The 27,871-nt window shown below is 33.4% G+C and overlaps 1 protein-coding gene across 1 annotated transcript in view; it reads left to right on the top strand.

Moving 5' to 3' along the window:
• The window catches only part of sha (shavenoid), a 641,875-nt gene that overhangs the window by 314,124 nt on the left and 299,880 nt on the right, over positions 1–27,871 (top strand). The gene's annotated exons all lie outside the window — the stretch shown is intronic.

Below are 27,871 nucleotides of genomic sequence, written 5' to 3'. Positions count from 1 at the left end.
GTCATTAGAATGGGAGACAATACCTTAACTACAAGTTGGTATAGGAAACTAATGGCCTCTAATAGGTTTCTCAATTCTTGTCATCCCTTCAAATATAAATTAAACCTAATTAAAGCTTTAAGCTGTAGGATAAATAGACTGACACATCCGGTTAATCGAAGGGAATCCCTTCAATTACTTAGAAATATTCTAATTGAGAATTCATATCCATCTTCCCTCATTAATAAATACCTTTATGCACGAAGTTATGGTTCCACTTTAAATGACATAACCAATGGTGACCAACTCAGAATATTATCGAATAATTCAGTTAATAACACTGTTCTGCCTAATTCTGTACTTGGGACTCCAACCACCCATTACTCATCTTTACCTTATTTTCCTCAAGTTACTGAAAAACTTATTAAACTGTAAAAACAGAAAAACGTACCGGTTAAAATTGCGGTTAAGAATGCTAAGACTGTCAGGAATTTGTTTTCTAAAACTAAAACACCCTTGTCCCTTCTGGAACAAGTAAATGTCATCTATCACATACCTTGTGCTGAGTGTGACTCATGCTACATCGGGCAGACAGGGAGATCACTGTCACATAAGAAAGATTTTTTAAAATACGCCTTGCTGTTCTGTCATACTTTGACCTCAAGGCCACTGTCTTTTTTCGTTCGGCGTGGTACCTAACTGCTTGTCGCATTTCACCTACAGCGACTGAGAAGCTTAAGAGTGGTAACTTTATTATATATTTTTCTTTAAATATCTTTATAATTCAATTTTAATAATGTTAACTAAAGTTAAAATCAAATTTAACTAATATTATACTGTTGGAAGTGCATCTTATGATCTTTTTGGTTTCCTATAAATTAATGTTTTTTACTTAAGTTTTTTTACATATTTTTTATATACATGTACCATTACCACATGTCTTTTGCTGTGCTAAGTTGAGTTAATTTGTAAACTGTATTCAGTTCCAATTAATTGTCTATACAACATAATATTATAATGTCCATTATCATAAGCTTCTTTACACATTTAATATCTTTGACTGCTACATATCTTTTTAAGGTAACACACTTATAATAACTTTTCCATGGATGTTTGGTTTTTCATATTGTTCTTTTTAGATGAACTGATGATGCGATCTGATTAGGAAGCGAAACGTCTTCAATAAATAGATGAAGTAGCCACCTTCCTTCTTTTATTTCTCCACTTTCTTTGACCGAAAAACCCACCACTCTTCGAGTGTTCCTTAATTTGTATTGGATTATATAAATATTTATATATCTATCTATCTATATATATATATATATATATATATATATATATATATATATATATATATATATATATATATATATTATATATATATATATATATATATATATATATTATATATATATATTATATATATATATATATATATATATATATATATATATTATATATATATATTATATATATATATATATATATATATATATATATATATATATGCATTTGTTTTTTCTTCATTATATATTTTGAATCTGACGAACCGAAACCATCTTTTTAAATTCGTAATAGCCGTTATTTGCAACAATTTATAATTTTACGATGATTATAATTTTTCTACGTCTTTGTTATCTACGCTTCAGTGCTGCTTAAAAAACCGTTAATTTGACATTAAATCGTAAATATTATGGTAGTGAACTTATAGCGAAATTAATAAAATACCTATGTAATTTTTATGAAGATAAGTAGAAATTGGATCATCTGGACATCTCATCGTGTAAACAACTGTCACGCTCACAGATTACAGATATTTGATTACAGATACTTACAAGTAAAAATATTTCAAATTTTTCATTAAATTCTTCTTTTTAGACATCAATACTAACGTCAAGATTTCGATTTCCTCTTGGAATAGTCTTCATCGGATCTTATTTCGTTGTCTCAGTTTTCTGTACATGTAGTTCATCACTATAAATTGTAGAATTAAACCACTAATTAGACTTTACTAGACTTTTGTTATTATATAAAATAAAAAATTTATTAGCTGGACGAGACTTATGTTAATGCCGGACATACAGTTGACAAATTTTGGCAATATAAAATAGTAACAAATGCTTGGCAAGATTTTGTTAAAGAATTTCTTCTATTATTCAATTATCTGACCCAACATATTAACTCACCAGTAGATCTGTTAATTGTAGCAGCCCTATTTTATAACTTGCTTTATGTGGAACAGATAAAATTAAACCGCGTTGGTCCCGTCGTACAGAAAACGAGATTAGAATGGGTTGTTTCTGGTCCAAGTCTCAAAATAAGTCTAACCGGACAATCTGTAATGTTAACATTTTCAGTTCTTTCATAGTGACATAAAAAAAGGCAGGTTCATCGTATCAACTTCCATTAAGGACTCTCTTGATAAATTAGGTGAGTCAAAATCAAATGCTAAAAGTAAATTTATAACATAAGTTTAACAAGAATCCTATGTTAAAGGAAAAATATTCTGATTTGATGAACTAATATTTATCTATGGATCGCATGTCTCCATGTAATGAGCAGTCTGCAGTTAATTTCTTTTCCTCATCATGGAGTGAAAAAGGAGGATAGCCTAACTACTAAACTTCGAGTTGTATTTAAAGGTTCATCGCCCACTATATCTGGAGTTTCTCTAAATGACTTAAAAATGGTAGGTCCAGTAGTTCAAAATGATTTAATTACAATAATTCTGAGATTTAGACAACATTCTTCTGTGACATCCGCTGATATTGCAAAATTGTATCGTCATGTTTTAATCGATCTTTCTCAAAGAAACCTTCAGCATATAGTTTGGTGATCGAATCCTTCCCAACCTTTGTTAACCTTTTGTCTGAATACTGTAACCTACGGTACTGCTTTGTCTACTGCTTTTAAGCTACTCGATATTTAATACCACTTTCTGTGGTACGCTTAAATGATTATCCTGAAGCATCTAAAACTATTGCTTATCACTTCTATGTGGATGACCTACTAACTGGTTCCGATTCCATTTCCGAATTTATTTTGCATTTTAACCAAATCATAATCATATTGGCTAAAGGTTTTTTCCTTTTTCGTAAATGGGTATCCAACGAAGCCCTGATTGTAAAAGTCATCAAAAAAATTATTAAATCTCAGGATTCTACATATATCTTTGGTTCCAATTATGGCACCAAAACATTGGGTCTTAATTGGTTTCCAAATTCCGATTCACTCAAATATACTATTTCTTTCGAAGTTCGTTCTAGACTGGTAACGAAGTGCACGATACTTTTAAGTGTTGCCAGTATATTTGTTCCGTTAGATCTCGTAAGTCCAGTCATTATCAAGGCCAAAGTGTTAATGCAACAATTGTGGCTAGATAACTTAAGTTGGGACCAATCTGTATCTTTACAAATTAAGACTAAGCCTTTCGAGAACAACTGTTTCAATTAAATAATCTCAATGTACCACATAACGTTAAGTTAAAGGATTCTCTCCTCGTTGAACTTTTCGGTTTTTGTGATGCATTCGAGCTTGCTTGTGGGTCTTGCATTTACGTTCGCTCCATTAATACGTTTGGCAAAGTTTAAATCGAATTGCTCTGCGCCAAATCTAAGGTGGCACCTTTGAAAAGGGTGACAATACCTCTCTTGTCGATTCAAACGTTACGTTATTTATTACATTCGTAGCTAACAGGGCGTCAGACATTTAATCTGTCACCAGAAATTTTTGCTGGCGATATGTAAGCACGAACAAAAATCCCGCAGATTTTATTTCTAGTAGAGTCGATCCCTCTTGTCTTATATCCTGTAATTTTTGGTGGAATGGTCCCGAATTCCTTTTGGAATTTATTGAAGAATGGCCATTTATATTCTTAGAATTTAAAATTAAACTTGAAATTAAGCAGCCAAAAATAATTTCAATGGTGTTTATGGAAAGTTTTAAATTTCTTTGAGCGATATTGTAAAATCGAGCGTTTAAAGCGTTCATTGGCCCACTCTTTTAGATTCATTCATAACTTATCTGTTATACTTAAGGACTAACAAATAAAATCTGGAACTCTTTCTGTGAAAGAGATTGACTTAGCTTTAAATGATTTAATCAAATTCTCTCAACGCGAATCATTTTATTCTGAATGTAGTAAGGCAATGGTAAATGGCAAGTCTATACCACCTAGCAGTAAACTGTTATCTTTGAATCCATTTGTTAATGCAAGAGGATTACTTTGGGTGAGGGGTAGAGTACATCAATCTTCTTGCTTATATAATAAGAAACATCCTATCATAATTTCTCCAAAGTATCGTCTTTCCAAATGATTATTTGAACATGAGTATCTGAGGCTCATGCATGCCGATGCGCAGCAATTTTGCTTTATTCAATTCGCGAAACTCATTGGTCAATAAATGACAAGGCTCTAGAGCGTCAGATACTTTATCGCTGCCTAATCCGCTTCCAACTTTCCCCTAATGAGAAATCTATCTGAAGTCAGTGTCACTTCACACTTTCCCTTCATTAACACTGGAGTTGACTAGGCGGGACCTTTCGTTTTAAAAGATAGACGCGGTCGTGGATACAAAACTTGTAAGGCCCTTGATAGCCTCTTTATTGGTCTCTCATCGAAGACCATTCACCTAGAAATCACACCTAACCTGACAAGTATTGCCTTCATAGCAGCTTTAAAGCGATTTATTTCCAGACCGCAAAAACCCCAAGCTCTTAATTCAGACAATGGTACTACTTTTGTAGGTGGCAATCATCTTTTGGAATTTGAAAAAATTTTTAATATTAATAATGAAATATCTTTCTATTATGCCCCCCAAGGAATTGCTTGACACTTTATTCCCACTTACTCCTCTCATTTCGGTGGAATATGGGAGACTGGTGTAACATCAATAAAGGCACTTATATAGCGTGTTCTCTCCGAGGCTTCTCTCGTATATGAAAATTTTCAAACTATTTTAGTTCAGGTTGAGTCAATTTTAAATTCACGGCCTTTAACTCCTCTTTCCTCTGATCCTAATGACCTTTTCTGACTCACTCTCTCACATTTTTTTATTGGAAGACCTCTTAACTCTATAACAGAGAAGAGCTTCATAGAAATTAAGTTTAATCGGCTAGACCACTTCGAAACAGCTTCAACAGCAGCTGTAGTAGCGATGGTCATTTTAGTATTTATCTGAATTGCAGTCCAGGCTAAAATGAAAAGAAAATAGATTTAAATTAAGGATCAATGATTTAGAATAGAATAGAAATATGCTTTATTGTCACTGAAAATTGTAAAATTTTATGGACAAAGCTTACAAAAAGTTTTATACAGTTTTTTTATACAGTATTTATTACAAGAAACATAACAATAACAATTTAAAATTTACTAAAATTACCTAAATCACAAAACCACAATTACGAAATATATTGTAAAATTTAAATAAATTGCAAATTGCCTAATAAAACCTTACGAACTAATAAGTTTAAGTAGCTGCATGTGATACCCAAATATATATAAAAATACTTTAGTTACTTGTATCTAAACGTACTGTAATTTCTTAGTTATTCGTTAAAAACACTTTTACTAAATAATATGGTCTTTCAGGTAGATAGGCTTTTGTAATTTTACGGAACTACAGCAAACTAAAGTTGCAAATATAAGTTGCAAAGGGAGATGGTTGTAGAATTTTTTTGCCGAATATAATATTGATTTCTTTACTACTAACTCACTGGACGGGGTCGGTAAATATACATCAAAGGTTAAATTTCTGATGGAGTAGTTATGATTAGGTCTTGCTGGAAAACATGTAGGTGTTTACGAATTAAGCAAACAATTCCTAAAATATATAAAGAGAGAAGAGTTAAAAGAAGAGTGATAGAAGATACTGTATTGGTCTTTTTTGTAATTTAAGAATAACATCAGATTGGGCAGCTGTACTTGAACCCAAAAAGTAAGACCATGTCGAAGATGAGACTAGAACAAAAAAAAATATATTATTTTGGAAGATGCTAAATTGATTTCCTTCGAAACAGATCTTATTGCATAGCAGGCTGAGGCTAGTTTCTTACTTAAAAAAAGCAATATGAAGGGACCATTTAAGATTGCTGTCTATAAAAATACCAAGAAATTTTACAGAATTGATGATACTGATCTGGCTGTAATTAAGAAGCAAGGGTTGAAGAGCTGCTTTATAGGATAATGCTACCGTCTTATTTATGTTAAGAGAGTAAATTAGAGTCGGACTAGGTTTTTATTTTAAGTAGATAAGAAGAAGTTCTCTGTATAACCTGCATGAAGTTCCTCCAGGTGATACTGGTATCATCAGCAAAAAGAAAAATCTGTTCATCAATTTTTAAGTTAGTTACGTCATTTATAAAGATAAGAAAAGTAGAGGACCCAATACTGAACCTTGTAGTACTCCACATACAATGCTTTTGTGACTAGAGTCAGTCACATTTGCTCTAACTAGTTGTTGCCTATTCCCCAAGTAATATTGGAACCAATTCAAAGAAATACCTCGAATTCTGTAGAAATTTAGTTTTTTTTATCAAAATGTTGTGATTTACACAATCAAAAGCTTTGACAAAGTCACAGAAAACAGTGTTAGTGTAAAGATTATTGTTTAGTGCTTGATATACCTCATGTAGTACAGAAAACATAGCATCACTGGTACATTTATTGGATAAAAAGCCGAACTGACTTTGTGATAAAATGTTGTTTTCAACGAGAAACTACATATGTCGGGGTTTTATAAGTCTCTCAATAATTTTGGATCGGACCAGTAATAAGGCAATAGGTCTATGGTTAAAGAAATTCGATTTTTCACCACCCTTATAAAACGGAATAATAATGGCTGTCTTTAGGCAATCTGGAAATATATGTATTTCAAAGGAATCGTTTTAATTAGTGAGACCAGTAGATACTTCCAACACATTTTTTAGGAGATTTAAAAAAAATTTATGGATAGTTCATCAGTACTACATAAAGATTTGCTTTTGATACTATTAATTGTTTGAGCAAGCAAGCAAAAGCAAACATCGAGAATTACCGACCAATATCCTTGCTCTCACATCTGTATAAATTACTAACTAAAATCATAACCAACCGCCTAACACATAAGCTCGATTTTTATCAACCTATCGAGCAGGCTGGATTCAGAAAACATTTTAGTACCATAGACCACTTGCACACCGTAAGAACACTGATAGAAAAATGCACTGAGTATAATGTTCCAATTCATATGGCGTTCGTCGATTTCCATAAAGCATTCGATTCTATCGAAATATGGGCAGTGCTTGAATCTCTAGAAAATGCACGTATAGATTCAAGATACATTAACATAATTAAAAACATATATGAAAATGCCACCATGCAGATAAAGCTGGACGAAAGCACAAAAACTAATCCCATAAGACTACAACGGGGAGTAAGACAAGGAGACACCATCTCTCCCAAACTATTTACCCTTGCTCTAGAAGACATTTTTAAGAAACTAAAATGGAACAATAAGGGTATCAACGTCGACGGATCATACTTAAACTACTTGCGATTCGCAGATGACATAGTTTTAATAGCCGATAATATCCAAGAACTAAATGATATGTTACAACAATTAAATGCAGTTTCAGGAGCGGTAGGCTTAAAATGAACTACAGCAAAACAAAAATACTGAGCCGAGACCAGACAAATATAACAATAAAAAATCATACCATAGAAAATGTTGAACATTATGTATATCTAGGTCATGTTATCAAACTAGGAAAACCAAATCAAGATGCTGAAATCAAAAGAAGAACACAACTGGCATGGGGCGCTTTCGGCAAATTAGCATATATCTTGAAAAACACCTCCATTCCTGTAAACTTAAAGAAAAAGGTATATAACACATGCATACTACCAGTTTGTACTTACGGCTTGGAGACAGTAGCCCTTACCAAAAAATCTGCAAAAAAATTAGAAACAACGCAGAGAGCAATGGAACTAATTATGCTTGGAATATCACTTAGAAACAAGATTAGAAACACCGAGATAAGACGTAGAACGAAGATTAGGGATATTGTGGAAGAAATTGCAAAAATGAAATGGCGCTGGGCAGGTCACGTAGCCCGATATAATGACAAGAGGTGGATACGGAGAATTCTAGAATGGAGACCAAGGACGACAACAATAAGCATGGGAAGACCTCAAAAAAGCTGGGTAGATAACATAAGAACAGTGGCAGGCAAACAGTGGATTAGATTGGCGCAAAATAGAGAAAGATGGAAGCAATTGGGAGAGACCTACATTCAGGAGTGGATGGAAAATGGTTGACAAAGAAGAATTGTTTGAATCAGTTCAGATTTATCAACTGGTCTTAGAAAGAATGAATTCGAGACCTTTTTTATATTGGGGAGATAGGAAATAGGTAGATGTGGTAAATAGTTGATGTTATATTTTTACTCACATTAACGAAGTATTCATTTATATTTTCAGGGTTTGAAAGAGAAAATGTTTGAGCTGTGTTAGTTTTATTTCGAAGATCGTTTCTTATGGACCAAGTTTCTTTTGAAACATTTTTAGAGCCAGACGATTTTGATAGTACATTTTTTTTTAGCTGTTTTGATAAGTTTGAGATAGGTTCCTCTGTACTTGGTGATATATTAAATGACAAAGATGTTGGTAGTAAATGTTTCGATGTACAGTAGTGAACTAATATTCCCACGTCCACAGAGGGAAAGTGCCACCTAGAAGTCAAACACAAATTTTGGAAATTTCGGAAGTTCTGAGCAGAAAAAATCATACCTAAACGTTGGGTTTTCAAGGATGGTTTGTTGAGAGTATTAAACTTGGTATATACTGCTTCATGATCAGATAGTCCTGTATTAATAATTGTAGAGCGTACATTAAGAAGTGAAAAATTTAAGAGAATATAATCAATTATGGTAGATGTTGTTTTAGTAATTCTTGTAGGAGAATGAACGTGCATTGTAAAACCATACGATTCGAATATATTGATTAAGGATAATTGGGTAGCACAAACAACAGCGTAATTAATATTCAAGTCACCGCATAGGATTTTGTGGCTTTTATTGGGCAGATCGTTTAGATTCTGAAAAAATAATTCCGTGGAAGAATCGGGGGATCTATAAATGCAAAGAATGTATAGATTAACATTCTTGTTATAAACCAATGAAAACTCAAAAAAGGCTTCATTCATATTTTGTTATAGGAGAGAAATTATTATTTGTAGAATATTTTTAGATAAAAAAGGCTCGTTGACTTCAAGCCAATGCTCAGTAAACGCAACTATCGGGGAAAATCCTAATTCCTCTAGAAACAAAGATAATTCATCTATTTTATATCTTATAGAACGAATATTAATCAGAACTATGCTAAAGTTGTCATCACTTAATTGAGGTTTTTAGTCATACAGAACACGTCGTATTATTAAAAAATTTTGTTTTGGAGAGTCAACGGAATAGTAATTTCGGTGACTTTTCCTTGATTTTTGCAGGTGAATAATTCTTTACGAAGTGAAAGAGGACCTAAAAGCAGCAAGATCAGCTTTCACCTCAGTTGGACCAATTCCATAGGATGGTTAAATTCTAGAAGGATGTTTCGTAGATCTTCAGTCTTAGTGGGAAGTCCTTCGGAAGCCAAAAATATTTTAACGCTTGTGTTGGTGAATCTTTCGTGACATACTAAAGCAGGTTGGCCGTGTAGAAAAGCAAGATGTAGCTTAATGGCTTTCAAGATATCCGATTCAATATATTCCCTGATACCTGGCTTCTCTTTAATAAAGTAAACAACTTGTATAGGGGTGTAAATTGGGGTTAAGTTGATAATATCTACATAGTGGCATTTCTCTTCTGTAATTTTTGGCTTTTTCTCTGCACTTAATTCGAAATGTTGAGGGACTCCAGTTTGGGTACCTGGGGTGTCATAAAATGTATTTTTCTTTAATAACTCTCTTTTAGTTGGTATAGTAGATAATTTGTTGTTAATATTACTAATGTGATTAGATATTTCATTAATGTTTAAAGAAAGCCTTTACAGCACCATCTTAATCTCAGTTGAATTTGAGCCTTGAATTTGACCTTGATAGTGTCATCAGAACAGCAAAAAAAAATGACAATATATTGAAAATATCTTGTTACATATGTCTTATAGATTTTAAAACATTGTCAGGATTTATCACATTATTTATTTTATGGATGTCGTAAATTCTTTTGTTTGCAACATAGTTCAGTTTGCCATCATTTTTGTTTATTATTAAGTTAATAAATCATATGCCTCAATGAAAACAGACAAATTATCAGTTAGTTTTTTAGTTACTTGAATTACGGCTTTAAAGTTCTCTAAAGATATTTGTTTTCTTTTGATAAATTAGATAATTTTTTATATAAATATTTGAAGCTTGGCGAGTCACATTAAGTACAACAAAATCTTAGATGAAAAAAATGTTGGTCCAATAGGGTTTTTGTGGTCGTTTTATTAAGCCCAAAGCATTTCATACAAAAATGTTTGGAATAATCCCCAATGAAACGTAATATATTATATTTGTCGATTTCAGCGAATTCTGTAAAGCAGTTCTCGCAAATGTAGATCATGGTCGAAGGTTAAATTTGCAATATTTAACTGGATATGTGATAGTAAACAAAAGGCTAAAGAATAACTAAACAAATCTGGTATAAACTTACAACCAGTTTAGTAGTATCCACAACACTCCAAAATAATAACAATAATAAACAAACACAATTGAGGAAGCCGACCGTGATAACAACACAATACAACCGAACACAACCATGGTTGAAGACTAACTGATGTTCTAATTGTTCTAACTAATCTTGTTCTTTTTAAGGAGACTCATTAACTTCCTACACAGTGGACTTTAGGACAAATCATCCACTTCCATATTGGTTCTGATGGGGCCCGAGTGGCTTTCGTTTGCATCGCACTGCCAGAGGAAACATAAGAAGAACCCTAGCCAATTTGTGTATTCTTCTTATGGCTGAAACAAATTATTGAAAGACTTTCTTTCAAGATGGGGGGTATGTACAGTTTTCTCATATGTGCGTATGAGGGAATTTAGATAACTAAATTTTGTCACGTTTTTCTTTATTTACATATTTTTCAAAAATAATATTTGTCGCCTTTGTTATTTTGTAAAAACGAATTTCATTCACTGATTTTGTATTTGCATTTTCCGATACATTTTTAGTTAATATATGTATATAAATCAGTAATTAAAGTTATTTCAACCACTGCAAATACCAAAAAAAGAATCACCCAAGATACAGTCCATTTAATCGAAAGATATCTCAGTATTTTATACATACGGAAAGCTAATAAAATGTGATATTTAACGGCGTATTTGATTTGCACATCGGGTGCGTAGTAGATCAAGTTACATTTATGAATCACCCTCCCCACCATATTGTCATACTACAGTTATTTATGATGCTAAAACCATAGTCAGTGGGATTAAGTAGCTATATATAGTGAGTTCATTACTTAACAAAACCACAGTGGACTTAATAAGTCACCTTGGAGTAGTCTGTGTTTGATTATGACGTAGTTATGATATTGCTTTCACTTATGATTAAAGGTGGCTTGGAAGCTAGTCCTTAGTCACAGAATTTTATTATAAGATATTGGTTTTTAAAAAATATTTGTAACTTATATTAGTTCATATATTTCTCTGCTGTCTAAGGAAAGTACGTGAGTGATGTTTATGGGAGTCTGAATTTTAAAATCTAATAGTTTTGAATACAGCTACCATATGTTTATCTCACTTGAAAAGAATATGATTAATGTCAAAATGTGATATGCTATCGTATGAGCATACCCCAGAAGGGATAATATTTAACTCAGCCAAGTGAGCTGGGAATGCGCCGTTATTAGTTTTCAGACGTGTAATTGTCGCTGTCAACTTCTTTGGCGTCGCGTATTTAAAAATATAGGCAATATCTTGTGGTAAGATGTTATATGGTTATTATATTGTTGCTGTATCATGATGTGAATATAAGTATATGTAGTCCAATATGGGCAGCATCTTTAGCAAGATGGTCTACCAGTTCATTTTCCTTGAGGCCAGTGTGACTTTTTTTCAAATAACTAATATTTTTACTACATATTTTATTTTATTATTTTTTGTTTATTGAAAAAGTTTACCGCATCCACCATAAGGTGATTAGCGGGAATACAGTGTAGGTGTACAATTCTAATAGTTTAAATTTTATGATATAATCCTATACATTTTAAATATTTTCCCAAATCAGCATAATTTAAGTCTGTACATAAGAGTTTATTGATATTGTTTGGAATATTGAACCTGTTGCGTTCATTAACAGAAAGTGGACAGTCAACTAAAAAATATTTAACACTGTTTGTTGCGTCACAAATGTCAGATTTAGAGGGATTATCTCTGGTAAAAAGGTACTAATGCGTATATCTTGTATGGCCTAAACGTAGACGAGTAATGATGGTTTGCAGTTTTCGGTTTTGAGTTCTAGGTAGCCATGGATAAACATTGTCTTTAATTTTCCGTAGTGTTGTCTGTGAATAATTCCATTCTTGATTCCACTTACACGTAATTAAATTTTTTATAGACGTTTTTATATCAACCGCGGGATTCCGACACTCCGTTACATCTGTTTCGACACTTTCCGACACCTTACTCGCGCACTGGTTTACAGCTTCGTTTACATCAATACCAATATGAGATGGGATCTATATAAAGGTAATGCGTCTGGAATTTTCTTCAGCTTGCTTTAGTTCAGATTTTACCATTTTTTCTAGGGAGCTTTTAGCATACATATGATTTAAGGTTTGTAAAACACCAATGGAATCACTTAGAATCAAGCAATTTGGTATTTTATTATTGTTGATATGTTCAAGAGCTTTGAGTATTGCATAAAGTTCAGCAGAGAAGATGCTGAAATATTTGGGCAGTCTGAATTGATATTGATTGTTAGACGTTACATATGCAGCACCAACTCCTGTGTTGCATTTGGATGCATCTGTAAATATCCTGTAGCAATTTTCTCCATGTTTGTTTATGATTGAATTGAGGTTATTTTTAATAACATTCAGATTTGTAGAATGCTTATTAAATACAGTAAGATTATAATTTATTTCGGGGATATTGGTACACCAATGTGGAGGATGGTCCAAATTTGTTTGAAATATATCTGGAAAATCCAGGTTTAAATATCTTAGATAGAATGAAATTCTCTCATAGAAAGGTTTGTGTGAATTAGATCTATTTTGAAGTGTATGTTTGTTATTGAATGTATTATCAAAAATAGGTCTATTTCGATTGGATGCTATAGAAGTTGCATGTGTTAATGTTAAATAAATGCGACGGTGTAGTAAAGATGGTTCTCCAGTTTCACTATATAAACTTTCTACCGGTGTTGTTCTAAATGCTCCCAGAGGAATTCTTAATGTGGTATTGTGTATACTATCTAATGGTTTTAGTGTTGTGTCGGATGCAGAAATATACGCAATGGAGACAAAATCTATTTTAAATCTAATCAATACTTTATATAGACTAATTAGTGTATCGTAATCAGAGCCCCAATCCCTGTTAAATAAAGTTCTTAATATATTTAGTCTTTTATTGCACGATGCGACAAGTTGATACATGTGTTTTTTCCAGGATAGTTTTTTATCCAACCACATTCCTATGAATTTATGTCTGTTTTAAACATGAGCTCTGAATTAAAAAACTTTAATATGATTACTGAAAGTGTTTATTAGTGAATACCATTCCAACTGTTTTAGACACGGAAAATTTAAATCCTTTGTCGCAGGACCATTCTTCCAGTTGTTTTAGAAAATTTTGTAAGTGTTTCGACATAAGTGAAGAATCTTTGCCCTTGATATAAACCACCAACGTCTGCGTAAAGACAAGCTTTCAAAGGTTTTTGTTTTTTTTATTATATCATTTATGGCGATTAGGAAAAATGTAGGGCTAATTATAGAACCTTGAGGGTTCCTTTTTCCTCAATATGTTTTTCGGAATATGAACTCTTTGAACTCTGACTTGAAATGCTCTTTGTCGTAAAAAGTTCTTAATAAATTCTAGGGAGTTTCCCCGGATATTCCATGAGTGCAGCTTTTTTAAAATATTATTTCTCCAGCACGTGTTGAATGCTTTCTTTATATCGAAAAATATTGCTTTACAGTGTTGTCGCATCGCTAGTACTTCCTGGATATCGCTTTCTAAATCTAGTATATTATCTATGCCTGATCGATTTTGTCTAAATCCATTTTGCTCATTCATTAGTAGATTTGAACTTTCAAGTGTCCAGGTGAGCCTTGTATTGATAATGTTTTCTAGTAATTTTCCCATGAAGCAAATTACGATGCATTAACCCCGATTGTCAGCAGTTCAATAGTCCAGCCGATCAGCAGTTTCGACACATATTGCAGACAAGTCGTCATCAATTAATTTCATATAAATACTGTAAATTTTCATTTTAAAATCAGTTGTAATTATATTAAATAAATTGCTGTTACTCTGTTAGTTGTACCTTTAAAAGGGCCTTTTTAAAAAGTACCTTCGGAAGTGACAACCCTTAAGTGGCGCATTCAGTGGATTAGTGGGAGAGTCTCCAGAAGATCCTCGTCTTTTTCAAACGTTTACCCGCTACCGAACCCAAATCCAGGGAAAACTGCAGCTGTTTAACCCACGGATTCCAGGCAAATTGGCACAGAAACATATTTATGAAGAAAGCTGAAAAGAAACTTAAAGAAGAAAAGAAACTTGTACCTAAAAGGAATGCATCCAAGCATCATCCTATTACTGTAAGCAAATTTAATCTTATTTCTAATTCTAATATCAATTCACAAGTATCATCCTTTAGAATAAGCGATTCTCTTTCAACAATTTTTGAATCTAATATAGAATCTAGTGAAAATATTAAACCAGATTTACATTTAGTTGACAATAATCATATTTTTAAGTCCACAAATTTGTTTGAAATACCTTCTATAATTATTACACCAGCATCCATTTCAAATAATTCTAATATGGCACCCATTTTTGATGTTAATAAAGACCTTTCTATCGTACCAGAGTACGACGGCAATCCAAATGAACTCCACAATTTTATTGATGTTATTTCCATGCTTCTAAACCATTTCTGGGATCATACAACTCCCGAAAATTTTCAAAATCATATGCTTACCCGGGGAATTATGAACAAAATTAAAGGAAGAGCCAGAGAAATTATTTCTGTATACGGCTGTATAGACTGACCGTCAATAAAATCAATTCTTGTCCAAAATTTTGCAGACCAACGTAACGAAAACTCATTAACTAGAGATTTAGTCAACCTTCGGCATGCTCCAAACGAAAGCCCCCATCAATTTCATGAAAAAGTTATGAGTCTTTTAAATACCATTTCAAATCATATTGAATTACACACGGAAAACGAGGAAGTTAAAAGAAGTAAAAAAGAATTTTTCCAACAACAAGCTCTAACCACATTTTTGGCAGGCCTAAGAGAACCCCCAGGATCAACAATTCGATCCATGAGACCACCGAATCTCGCTCTTGCTATCCAATATATTCAGGAAGAAAATAATATTAGATATCTCCAAAAAACTCATAATTATTCCTTACCATCTTCTAATAAACCATCTGCGACTTCACAAACACAGAGATCCAATTCAACTCATACACCTGCTCCTACACGATGGCAGCCTGAGGTGCCCAAGCCCCAATGGCCACAGCCATTCTTTAGACCAAATCAAATGCCTGTGCAACAACAATAATTCAACAATAGTCCAAGAGGGACATTTCAACCCCCTATATTCCAACAAAATCATCAAATCACTCCATATGCACAAAATTCTAGGGCTAATCAACCCAATTTTCATAAACCAGTTCCATCTCAATCATATAAGCCAACACCTATGAGCGTATCTACACGCCAAACCGGCTTTAATAGACCCCAATCTCAAAGAAACTTTCGCTTTCAACAAACAGCCAGCCCCCGACTCACCGTAGAAGAACTCTTTAATATCGAACAAGAGGAAAATAATTACGATGAAGGTATAGACAATAACACATACCCAGATTACACTTATTATGAGCAAGAAAGCCAAAAATATGAGGAAGATGTAAATTTTCAAACGTTTCAAGACGAAAAAGAAGAAACGTAGTAGAATTGCATTCCTATGCCGACAAAAGAGAGCTTCCTTACATTAAAATTTAAAATCCCCCTCTTAAACTTCTTATTGATACAGGAGCCACTAAATCTTTCCTTAATCCTGATATAGCCAATAAATTCTACAAGAATAATATTAAATATGAACCATTTATCGTTACATAAATTTTTCAAAATCATTCACAAGATTATTGTGTAGAAATCCCAATTTTTCCCGAATTTAACTCCGATATTAACCTAAAATTTTATCTTTTCAAATTTCACAAGACATTTGACGGTCGTATCGGCCTCGATAATCTTAAACTTCTAAAAGCAAATCTCGATTTTACCCAAGCTACTCTTACTACAGAGCATTATATTCTTCCTATTAATTACTACGTCACAAACAAAGCCCAAATTTATACAGTTCAGCTAGAGCCGCAATCAATTACCCAAGTCCGCTTGCCAGTAAAGGAAACATCAGGTACAATCGTCATCCCAAGACAAGAAGTCGAAGGTGCCATCCTAAGAGAAACTCTCACCGTTGCCTGTAATCAACTCGCCTGGACCGAACTAGTTAATAACACCGATGAATACATCCAAGTAGCATTAACTGATCCCATCAAAAGTCAACCCATAAACCTCGAGGAATATCATATATATACGTCAGATATCATACCTACCGAAGACAGTAATCTAAAAGATGTCGATCCTCTCCTTAGAACCGATCATCTTAATACCGAAGAAGAATCTCACCTAAGACGACTATGCAGGAAGTTTGCAGAGATATTTCATCATCCAGACGATCCTTTAACATTTACTAACCAAATAAAGCACCATATACGAACCAAAGACGAAGTTCCAGTTTATACCAAGTCATATCGGTATCCACACATCCATAAAGAAGAAGTACGTAAGCAGATCACTTCGATGCTTGATCAAGGAATTATCAGACCGAGTCAATCACCCTGGTCATCTCCAATCTGGGTCGTTCCAAAGAAACCAGATGCCTCAGGAAAAATTAAATGGGGAATAGTTGTCGACTACCGGAAGGTGAACGAGAAAACCATCGATGACCGATATCCAATTCCAAATATAACAGACATTCTGGACAAACTAGGACGCTGCCAATATTTCTCAACCCTAGATCTAGCCAGCGGATTCCATCAAATTGAAATGGCCGAAGAAGATATCCAGAAGACTGCATTTAACGTTAAAAATGGCCACTATGAATACATGAGAATGCCGTTCGGACTCAAAAATGCACCCTCAACATTACAGAGAGTAATGGAGAACGTACTAAAAGGACTAATAGGAGACATATGTCTAGTCTACATGGATGACATTATTGTATTTTCAACCTCTCTTCAAGAACACATGGTAAATCTTAAGAAAATTTCTGAAAGATTAAGAGAAACAAGATTTAAGATACAAGTTGACAAATGTGAATTCCTTAAGAACGAAGTCGATTTTCTAGGCCACGTCGTAACCTGCGAGGGAATTAAACCAAACCCGACTAAGATTAGAGCCATCATAGACTATCCTGTACCAAAAACAGCAAAGGAAATTCGAGGATTTTTAGGATTACTTGGTTACTATAGAAAATTCATAAAGGACTTTGCCAAAATTACAAAACTACTTACCATATGTCTTAAAAAGGATGCAAAGTTGAACACACCGAAGAATTCTTAAACTGTATCAAAACCTGTAAAAGCTTGTTGATTAATGAACCACTTCTGCAATATCCAGACTTCACTAAACCCTTTAACCTCACGACTGATGCAAGCAACTTCGCTATAGGAGCCATACTATCACAAGGTCCAATAGGAAACGATAAACCTATCGCCTATGCATCCAGAACTTTAAATGAAACAGAACTGAAATATTCGACTATCGAAAAGAAGATGTTAGCAATTGTGTGGGCTACTAAATACTTCCGCCCATACCTTTTCGGACGAAAATTCAAAATTTTATCTGACCACCGACCTCTACAATGGCTATTTTCACTTAAAGATCCAAACTCAAAGCTTGTCAGATGGAGATTAAAGCTGGAGGAATTTGATTACGAAGTAATATATAAAAAAGGCAAATCCAACACCAATGCAGATGCTTTATCCCGTGTCGAAATTCACACGAAGGAATTAAACAGTGTAGACGAGAATATGGAAGAAATAATGAAACTCCTCTCAAAAGATGACGATGATATCTCTATGATTAACCACCCCAGTTCCTTATCCGATCTGGAAGAATTTCTAATCGACCCAGCCGAAGAGTCTCAAAAAACTTTGAATCCGTCAACCCCTTTAGGCGACTTAGATAAAATCATCCAAAAAATCAAACTGCAACGTTAACTCCCGAAGAAATAAAGATAATAGACGAAATCCTACATGAAGACAGCAAACAGCAAAAATCTAAAGCTCAGCTATCAAACTCCCAATACTTACAAGAAGATAACGATACAGATGTAACCAAACATTCCACGGCAGAAAATCCAATAATGGGAATTCCAATTAGCGAGAAACCACTAAATTGTTACAATAATCAAATAATTCTCAAGATAGTAAACTACAGCCCGGCGAAACCAATCATAGAGCAGTGTTCTGTAACAAAGAAGAGAATTTATGTCCAATTGGGAAAAAATAATCTTCACAACGACATTTTCCAGTTTTTCAAGAACTATATAGATCCGAAAAAGAAGTACGCCATTCTGTTCGAGAATGATGAACTCTACAAATCCCTATGCAATATTCTACGAGAAACTTTTAAAAATTCCGCATTCGATCATGTCAAATGCAACAGCCTCCTAGAAGATATAAACAGCACAGAGAGACAGAAAGAAATTGTAGAGAACTACCATCAAGGGAAGACTAACCACAGAGGAATTAACGAAACCGAAGCTCAAATAAGAAAACGCTACTACTGACCTACGCTAAAGAAAGACATCGAAGAAGTTATCAACCTTTGTGATACATGCCAAGCTAACAAGTATGACAGAAATCCAATTAAGCCGAAATTTATGGTAACACCAACTCCAACGAAACCATTAGAAATCATTCATATGGACACATTCCAAGCTAACGGATAAAAATTTCTTACAATAATTAATGCATTCTCGAAATATGGCCAAGCATATCCCATAGAAGGATCCAACGCAATAAATGTCCTTAATGCCTTCATACTCTTTATAACCCATCATGAACTCCCACACATGATAATCGCAGATAGTGGAACCGAATTCAAGAACGGCCTTGTTGAGGAATTTGTCGATACACACAAAATTTCGATTCACTACACAACACCAGATTATCCACAATCGAACGTAATGATAGAACGTTTTCACTCTACAATTTTGGAACACCTACGAATACTTAGAGAAAAAAGGAAGACTCAGGGTATTAAAGAACATATGTTGTATGCTATTTTAGGATACAACAATTCCATTCATTCATCAACTAAACAAAAGCCAATCGAAATTCTAAATGGCCATATCGATCCTCAGGATCCATTTGACATCGATATTAACAGAACCCTAATAAATAACAATACACAGAGCCACAGATTAAAGACAAAAGAAATCTACAGTGAAATAAATAAAAAGCTACAAGCAACCAAACAGAAAAATATTGAAAAAATAAATCAAAAAAGACAAACACCAATAACTTATAAACCCAGCACAAAAGTTTACACTAGAAAAACAGTAAAAAGAAACAAACTTTTTCCGAGATTTTCTTCCCGCATTGTGAAAAATAATAATCCCGTAACAATAGACACTCAAGATACGTCAATACACAAAAAGAACATCAAACACCAGCCAAAGACTAACGCTAAAACTGCTTTACAGATCTACCTTAGTAGCAGCCCAACAAGTTCAAATTCAAAACCTGAAGGACAATCCAGGAATCCTCCCAGTTAAACTTGGACAAGCGAGGATACAGACCAGCACTCATGACTTCATCCACTATTTCCATCTAGAACCCATCGCAGAAGAGATTGAATCCATAGAATCTCAGTATATCACCACCAACAGAGCAATAGAAAATGGACTTAGTCAACCATATTTTGACAGCCTACAAAACTTTGATAAAACTGTACAGTACCTCCTCCAAACAGCAAAAAAGAAACTAGACACAATATATCCAAAATCCAGAAGCAAAAGAGGACTTATAAACGGATTGGGAAGTGTAATAAAATCTATTTCTGGTAATCTAGATCAAGAAGATGCTGAAAGATACAATGCTGCCATTAAATCACTTGAAAATAACCAACAGAACATTATTACCAACATCAATAGCCAACTCAGTCTCAATAAAAGAATAATGACAAATTTTAACCAAACAATTTCATTACTTACACACAACCAAGAAATCATAGCTGAAGAGACAAACAAAATTAGCTTAGAGATAAACCAATTCGTTTTCGATTTTAATGATTATATGCAAGTTCGAAATATCCTTGATCAGATAAATCTAAATTTACAAACAATTATACAAATACTGGATGATCTACAAACAGCAATTACATTTGTAAGAATCAAAACTTTACACAACGGTCTCATTAAACCTGAAGAAATAAAATGGACCGTGCAAAAGATGCTTGAACACCACCCTGCATCACAGATTCCCTATATTCAAGAAGAAGACTTAACCAAATACTATGAAATCATAGACATTGATGGTTACTACACGAATCACATCCTTGTTTTCATTTTACATTTTCCTATCCTTTATTCCAAGTCGTTCACATACTTCCATTTATACTCCCTTCCAACTAATAATCACACAATAATCATTCCACCTGGTCCATACCTAGTCCACAACTCAGACCTTTTTCAATATATGGATGTACCATGCAAAAGAAGCGAATCCAAATCATTCATCTGCCCTGAGAAATTTCCACAAGAGAATGACCAGACTAATGACTGCATCATCCAAGTTCTCCAGTTAATCAATGATGCTGCCCAATGTCAAAGTGTTCCCGTCACTGTCACTACAACGATCATTCAAAAAGTATCCGATGCACACTACATTGCCGTTTTTCCAAAGGCTACGAAAGTATCTACCCATTGCACCACCACTGAAATAGAAGTACTCGAAGGGACCTATCTAATTGAGTTACCCCCAAGATGTGAACTACGAACCAATAATGAAGTTTACATGAATTCCAAAACAACAATTAAAGAAGAACCACTAACATTACCAAAAGTCAAGACCACCACTATTCTGAAGAACCACCCAATAGTCAAACCCCTAAAATTGGACAGAATTCCTTTAGACGAACTACACAAGTTATCACAGGAAGAAGAAAGGTTCCAATCCATCCTCCCAACACAAATGGACCACAGCTACATATGGACACCACCGATATATATCCTGGTAGCAATTCTTTTAATTTTTGGTTTTCTCAAGCTACGCAAACTGAAAAAAAAAGATGAGCAGAATCCAACCACAGCAGAAGACATCCCTGACCAAAGCCAAGAGTCCTCAGAAACAGTCCACAGAGTTTTGTTCATCCCTCAAAAAACTTCCCCAGAGGATGGAGAAATTACGATACATTAACCCCGATTGCCAGCAGTATTGCAGTTCAATAGTCCAGCCGATCAGCAGTTTCGACACATATTGCAGACAAGTCGTCAAACTTATGGGTCTGTAAGATTCAGGGTCTAGACGGGGACATTGAGCTTTAAGAAATGGGAGAACAATAGTCCTAGTCCAAATTGTAGGGTACTGGTGTTGCTGCCGTATGAAATTAAATATCTGTAGCATAACTTTTATGGCTGAGTTAGGAAGTTGTTTTAAAAAAATAGGTGGTATATCATCTGGTTCAGGACTAGTATCCTTCAAATCTCTAAGTGAATCTTTCAATTCATGAAGCGTTAGAGGATTATTGTTAATTTCATATGAAAGTGTGCTATAATTTTCGGATTGTTTTTTGTTTTCAAGAAAAACAGGGTCATAGTTTTCATTGGAAGATATTTTTGTATAATTTTGTGCCAATACGTTGGCAATTTCTTTTGGTGATGTAATAATTTGGTTATTTACTTTTAGGCTCGATACTGTGGGTGGCTGTTGAAAACCGGAAATTTTTTCGAATTTTTTTCCAAACTTCACTTATTGACGTGGAGCTGTTTATATTAGAAACATATTTCATCCAACTGGATTTTTTTGCTTCTTTAATTATTAGTTGAGTTTTAGACTTAAGTCTTTTATATGCAATCTTATTCTCTAGATTTTTTTATACCTATTAAAAGCTTTTTTACTTGCCCTAATCGCTTCACTGCAGTCAGGATTCCACCATGGTACGGGTGTATGATTTTTTGGCGGTTTTGTTTTACCTATAAACTGTTTTGCACTCTGTATAATGATATTATTGAAGTCTTCTATCTAGAGTATCATTGATGTTATTTTTTGCAATAAAGTTTTCCATAGATTCCAAGTCAATTGCAGATGAATCTCCCGTCTAAATGTTAAAACGTGTATGAGTTCCATCATTAAGTAAGTTGAGCTGTAACTCAGACATTAATTTTTCCAGTAATTTACCTCTACTATCTGTACGTACTGACCCCCATATGTTATTGTGACCATTAAAATCACCGACTATAATACGAGGAGATGGAATTTGTTCGATAAGACTATTTATGTCATCAAAAGTAAATACCGCACTTGATGGTAAATAAATATTACAGATGTAGAGAGTTGAAGGTACTACAAGTTTTATTACTACTGTTTTAAGTGTGGTGTTTACAGGAAATAGGCTTGCTACAAAAGATTTTTTGACCAAAGTGGCAACCCCACCAGAAGCATAATTACAAGCAAGTCGATGAAAGAGTCCATCGATATTCCATTGGAGTAGTGTTGTGAATTTAATTATTTAGAAAAGAAAAGAAATGAATTGTTTAGGCACTTAATTGAGACGTATCACTATTTATTATATTTATTGTATTTAGACGGATTCTAAATTGCTGTTATTATTAATTTTTCTTTTTAGTGTGGTAATACTTCGTTTAGCAGATCTTCCTTTTAAATGGGGGTAAATTGTGTTTAGCATATGAATAAGTGCTGGGATATCTGTAGTAAAGTCCTGAATTATATTAATGGGATTTTGTACACCACTAACATTACTTCAGGGTAAACAAAATTGATCGAAATTGAGGATAAATGGTTGTGATTGAATTTCAATAAAGTGTTTTACTGGTTCGAAAAGAGTTTGACTGGATGGTATGGTTTCTGTGCAATCTTCACTGGTCTTATTTTTCTTCATTTTAGGTGCTGATGTCTAAAAATGGTTTTCTTTTAGATCCATGTCTGGCGGTGTGAGAATATCGTGAATATTCCGTTTTGGCTTACTATTTATACCTATTGTGTCTATTGTGGTGATAGTTTTTTGGTTAGGTGTTTTATCGGATTTTTGTTTGATTGATTCTGTTTTATCTGTAGAAGATGAAGTTGGAGTTGGCCTAATGACATTGCTAGGTTCAGTTTGGGATAAATTATCATTATTGGTTTCCATAGAACATTCTTCAACATGAACTTGTGAGTTTTCATTGAAGCGATGGGCAGTATGTCCGGTCTTTTTGCAGTTGTAACATACCAATACTATCTTGAGACAGAAAGATTCGATATGTTGTTTCGTCATGATTTATAGTAAACGAATTAGGTAGTTCTATACTATGAGGACTTACATAGACCTGTTTTCTGAAACTGAGAATATGACTATACTCAGGTGATGTAGCGCTGATTTTTAAAAATGTAATTGGAGATACCATGTTAAGTCCGATATTTTGTAGGTAGTTGATTAAGAAACTATGCGGTATGGTGGGACACACATTTGAAAGAACAATCCGTTCCTCAGGGGTGATTAATCTTCTAGCCTGTACAGTTACATTTTGAATTTTTATATGACCGTGGTTTGTCATGAAGTCATCAACAACTTTTTTATTTACTAGATACATACAAATTCGGTTATTTGATAATCTGGATGAAAATATTATATTCTTAGGTTGAATTATCTTGCCCGATGGAATTAAATAATCCTGCAATTTAGTACTATCCAAGGCACTGAAGACAATCGCTTGTTCTTTCGATGGGAACTGCATATTTGCTACTGCTGATGAGTACGTTGAGCTATTAGAGTTTATTTCAGACATTAGTAGTGAGGTAGGTGAGATGCTGCTGTTAGTAGCCATATTTAATTTTCCTCCAACGTATTAAAATTATTGAAGGATTTAATACGTCCGTGGCCAGCTTTACAGCTGGCCGGTGAATCTGGATTGAAAACAAAAAACTAATAAACTATTTTGTAGTTGTTTATAGTTTTTTTTAAAACACTACTAGTTGAAATTTTATATATACGATAGATAGTCCAAAATTAATAATTAATTTTCCACTATGTAGAATAAAAAACTTACTGACTGTTAATCACTTCAAATGCAAACATAACAAATATTTCACATTTTATTAATTGTATTAAACACTGATATTAAATATCAATTAACAATATAATTGATTCAAAGCGATAACGTGTTCACTGTTCGAAGGTTCGAAATCAACTCGTATTTTATTTTTAATAGCCCAACGGATCCTATTTCTTTTATGTTGAGTCATATCTGAGTTTAATACTTTAATGACCCAAAATGAATTTGATAATATAAGTGCTTTATTTAATTTGTGTAAATCTAGATATTCTAATGCTTTTTCCATTGCTAACGCTTCAGCAGTATATATTAAAAAATGTAATGGAAGTTTAATTTTCAATGATTTGCTTTTATGTGGAACGTAAACTGTACAACCTGTGGCACCATCCGCTTTTTTGGAACCATCGGTATACAATATTACATTATTATGTGATCATTATAGTCACTCAATATGAATTTAAGTAAGACAGTGTATATTTATGAAGATTCTGTTAACTTTGGCATAATGGCTTTTGGTTTATTTAATATTACCTGAGCTTTATATGGTAAACTTTTTCTCTACCATAGACCATTAGAATACTCGTTAATTTCTAAGAAAGCATCAGCAATTGGAGAAGAATTATTTATGCGCTAATATTTATTTAAGAAGTTTTCAATAGAAAACTCATACAGTTGGCCATGTAGATCATTAATATTTAGTCTTAGCTTCAGGATATGTTTAATTGCCATAATTTCTCGACGACTTTAAAAATGGATTTCGTTACTTTCAGCAAGTAAGAACAGGGCAAGAAGTAGACTTCATGATGCCCAAGCATATTCTTACGGAGCGATATTTTAGAACGTGGAGTGGCGTTCTTCATCGGCGAAGAGAACTAGAAAATACCTAATAGAAAAAGACAAAATATAAAAACCTGAACCAGCACAACGTGGAATACCGTATTTCTTCTCAATATTTGTGGTTTACGATCCATGTGATAGGGTAAACTGTGTATTTAAAGCCGGCGCATGCTATTCCGTTGTTTGTCGGTAAATCGACCAAAATCAAAAGAATCTGAAGCTGATGCACCGCATGTCAAACCCTTCGGAAGCGGTTAGCAAATGTGTCGTAGTAATTTTACTGTGGAGTGGTCTAACGTAGTTGTGTTGGAATTTTTATCATTGTGTAAATTAAACAAGTTAATAAAATTTTTACCGCCTACCCTAATGGCGTACAACGGACTTTACCCATAATACTCACCATCGGAATGGTTCGACTACATTTTATGGTGGGTCGAGTACATTTATCAAAAAGCAACCATTTACTAGAGTACATAGCCCCTAGTAAGGCAAGTGCCATAGACAGAGTGAGGAGAGAGTTCCTAGCGCCAAATACAGAACTAAAATATTTGGCGGCAAATTTAAAATGTAGGTTCTAAATATAAGAAGGGAAATTCAAAAACTATGTTCCTGAATTTTAGGCGACAAATTCAAAATGTTTCGAATTTTGAATGAAAAGTAAATAGTCATAAAATAACAAATAAAAACTTATATGCCGAAAAATATATTCTCTCTGTCCGAAAATGTAGTATACACTTATGCAATTATATATATATATATATATATATATATATATATATATATATATATATATATATATATATATATGTATATATAATGATATATATATATATATATATATATATAAATATATATATATATATATATATATATATATATATATGTATATATAATGATTATATATATATATATATATATATATATATATATATATATATATATATATATATATATATATATATATATATATATATATATATATATGGTGGGGGTGTTATTGCTTCAGATATAGTTCGTTTGGAAGATGATTTTGATGTATTTTCCTCTTTGGATATGCTAAATTCTTGTGGCGCCGGACAGTCTTTATTTTCATTAAGAGAGTTAGGATTATTGTGTAGACTGGAAGATGAAGACTGTTTAGTCATGCTTGTGTGGGATGATGTGGTTGGTTTAGTAGATAAATTTGTTTTGGATAGCACTGATATTGCATTAACTGTAGTCGATGTGTCGTGCGTTATAAAGTGGGTTATAGATGATGATTTTAAAGGTGACGTTAAGGTATTTGATATATTTGTAGAGGCACTCGTTGTTGAAGATGTCATAGCAGTCGTTGTTGCTGCTAAAGATACTGTAGTAGATTCATTTCTGTTTGAAAATATGGTAAATGGGACAGCTGTATCTGAGTTATTTACAGTTACTGAGCAACTACTGGAAATGTCGTCATGTTGTTTGCAATAAAAACATACACTGTCTAGCGTTAGAAAAATTAGATAGTTAATGTCGTCATACGTTATAACAATGGAATCGAGAATTGGGATTGTGGGTGGTCATATGTAAATATATCGACAGAAACTAAATACATGTGTGTATTCCGAATTGGTGGTTCCTATTCGCAAAAATGAGATTGATGAAGTTATTTTAGCCCTAAAGATAAAAGTTATTTCTCTAATATCTTATGCGGGATAGTGGGAGATACATTGGATATTAAGAGTCTTTTACTTGGAGTAATTAGTCTACGGACTTGAATTTTTTACAGTGATGAAACCTCCATTGTTTAAAAAAAATTCATCTATCATTTGTTTGCTTGAGAAATAAATACAGATACAATTGTTGGTGATTCTTGATGAAAAAAGAATATGTTTTGGACTAACTAGAGTGCCTATCGCTAACAAAGCATTTTTCTAACTTGACATTATTGAGAGAATTGAAAACTATTGCTTGTAGTTTGGATGTATAGATTGTTTCTTGTTGTTTACTGGCTGCAGCTGAGTAAGATAAAGGTAGTTGTGAAGTAGATTGAGATAATACATCGTGATTCTCAGTAACATCAAATTCCATTTTTAATCACAATTTGATTATCCTAAATACGGACCTGTTCCGCTTCAGGTTTTGGTTGGTATGATTTACTGTGATCACGGCTTACTTTATTAATAATAAAATATGTACTCACAGATCTTATTTCTTCGATGCACAGTGAAATAAACACTATAACACTATATGATGGTGCAGTGTAAGAATTTTGCGATTGTTTATGTTAATTTCACAATTTGTCAGGATCGATCAAAAAGCGCCAATGCTTATTCGATATAGGCGCCGGACTATGCGAAATATTGGTATTAGCCTTAGAGGCATCTAGTTTACCTAGAAAGTTAGAAAGTTTACCTAGAAAGTTAGAACTTACAAAATTTGATTAAATTGCAGCTATCAAGAATGGCTTTGCAAGTATGAGTGTTGATCAAAAACTTGAACCTTAACTGTTAAAAGTAAATCTTCGTTGTTTTGCACACTAGTATACTTTGG

The sequence above is a fragment of the Diabrotica undecimpunctata genome, chromosome 4 (assembly GCF_040954645.1).
Source record: "Diabrotica undecimpunctata isolate CICGRU chromosome 4, icDiaUnde3, whole genome shotgun sequence".
Taxonomy (NCBI): domain Eukaryota; kingdom Metazoa; phylum Arthropoda; class Insecta; order Coleoptera; family Chrysomelidae; genus Diabrotica; species Diabrotica undecimpunctata.
The sequence above is the reverse complement of the archived record's forward strand: the minus strand, read 5'-3'. Positions and strand labels throughout refer to the sequence as shown.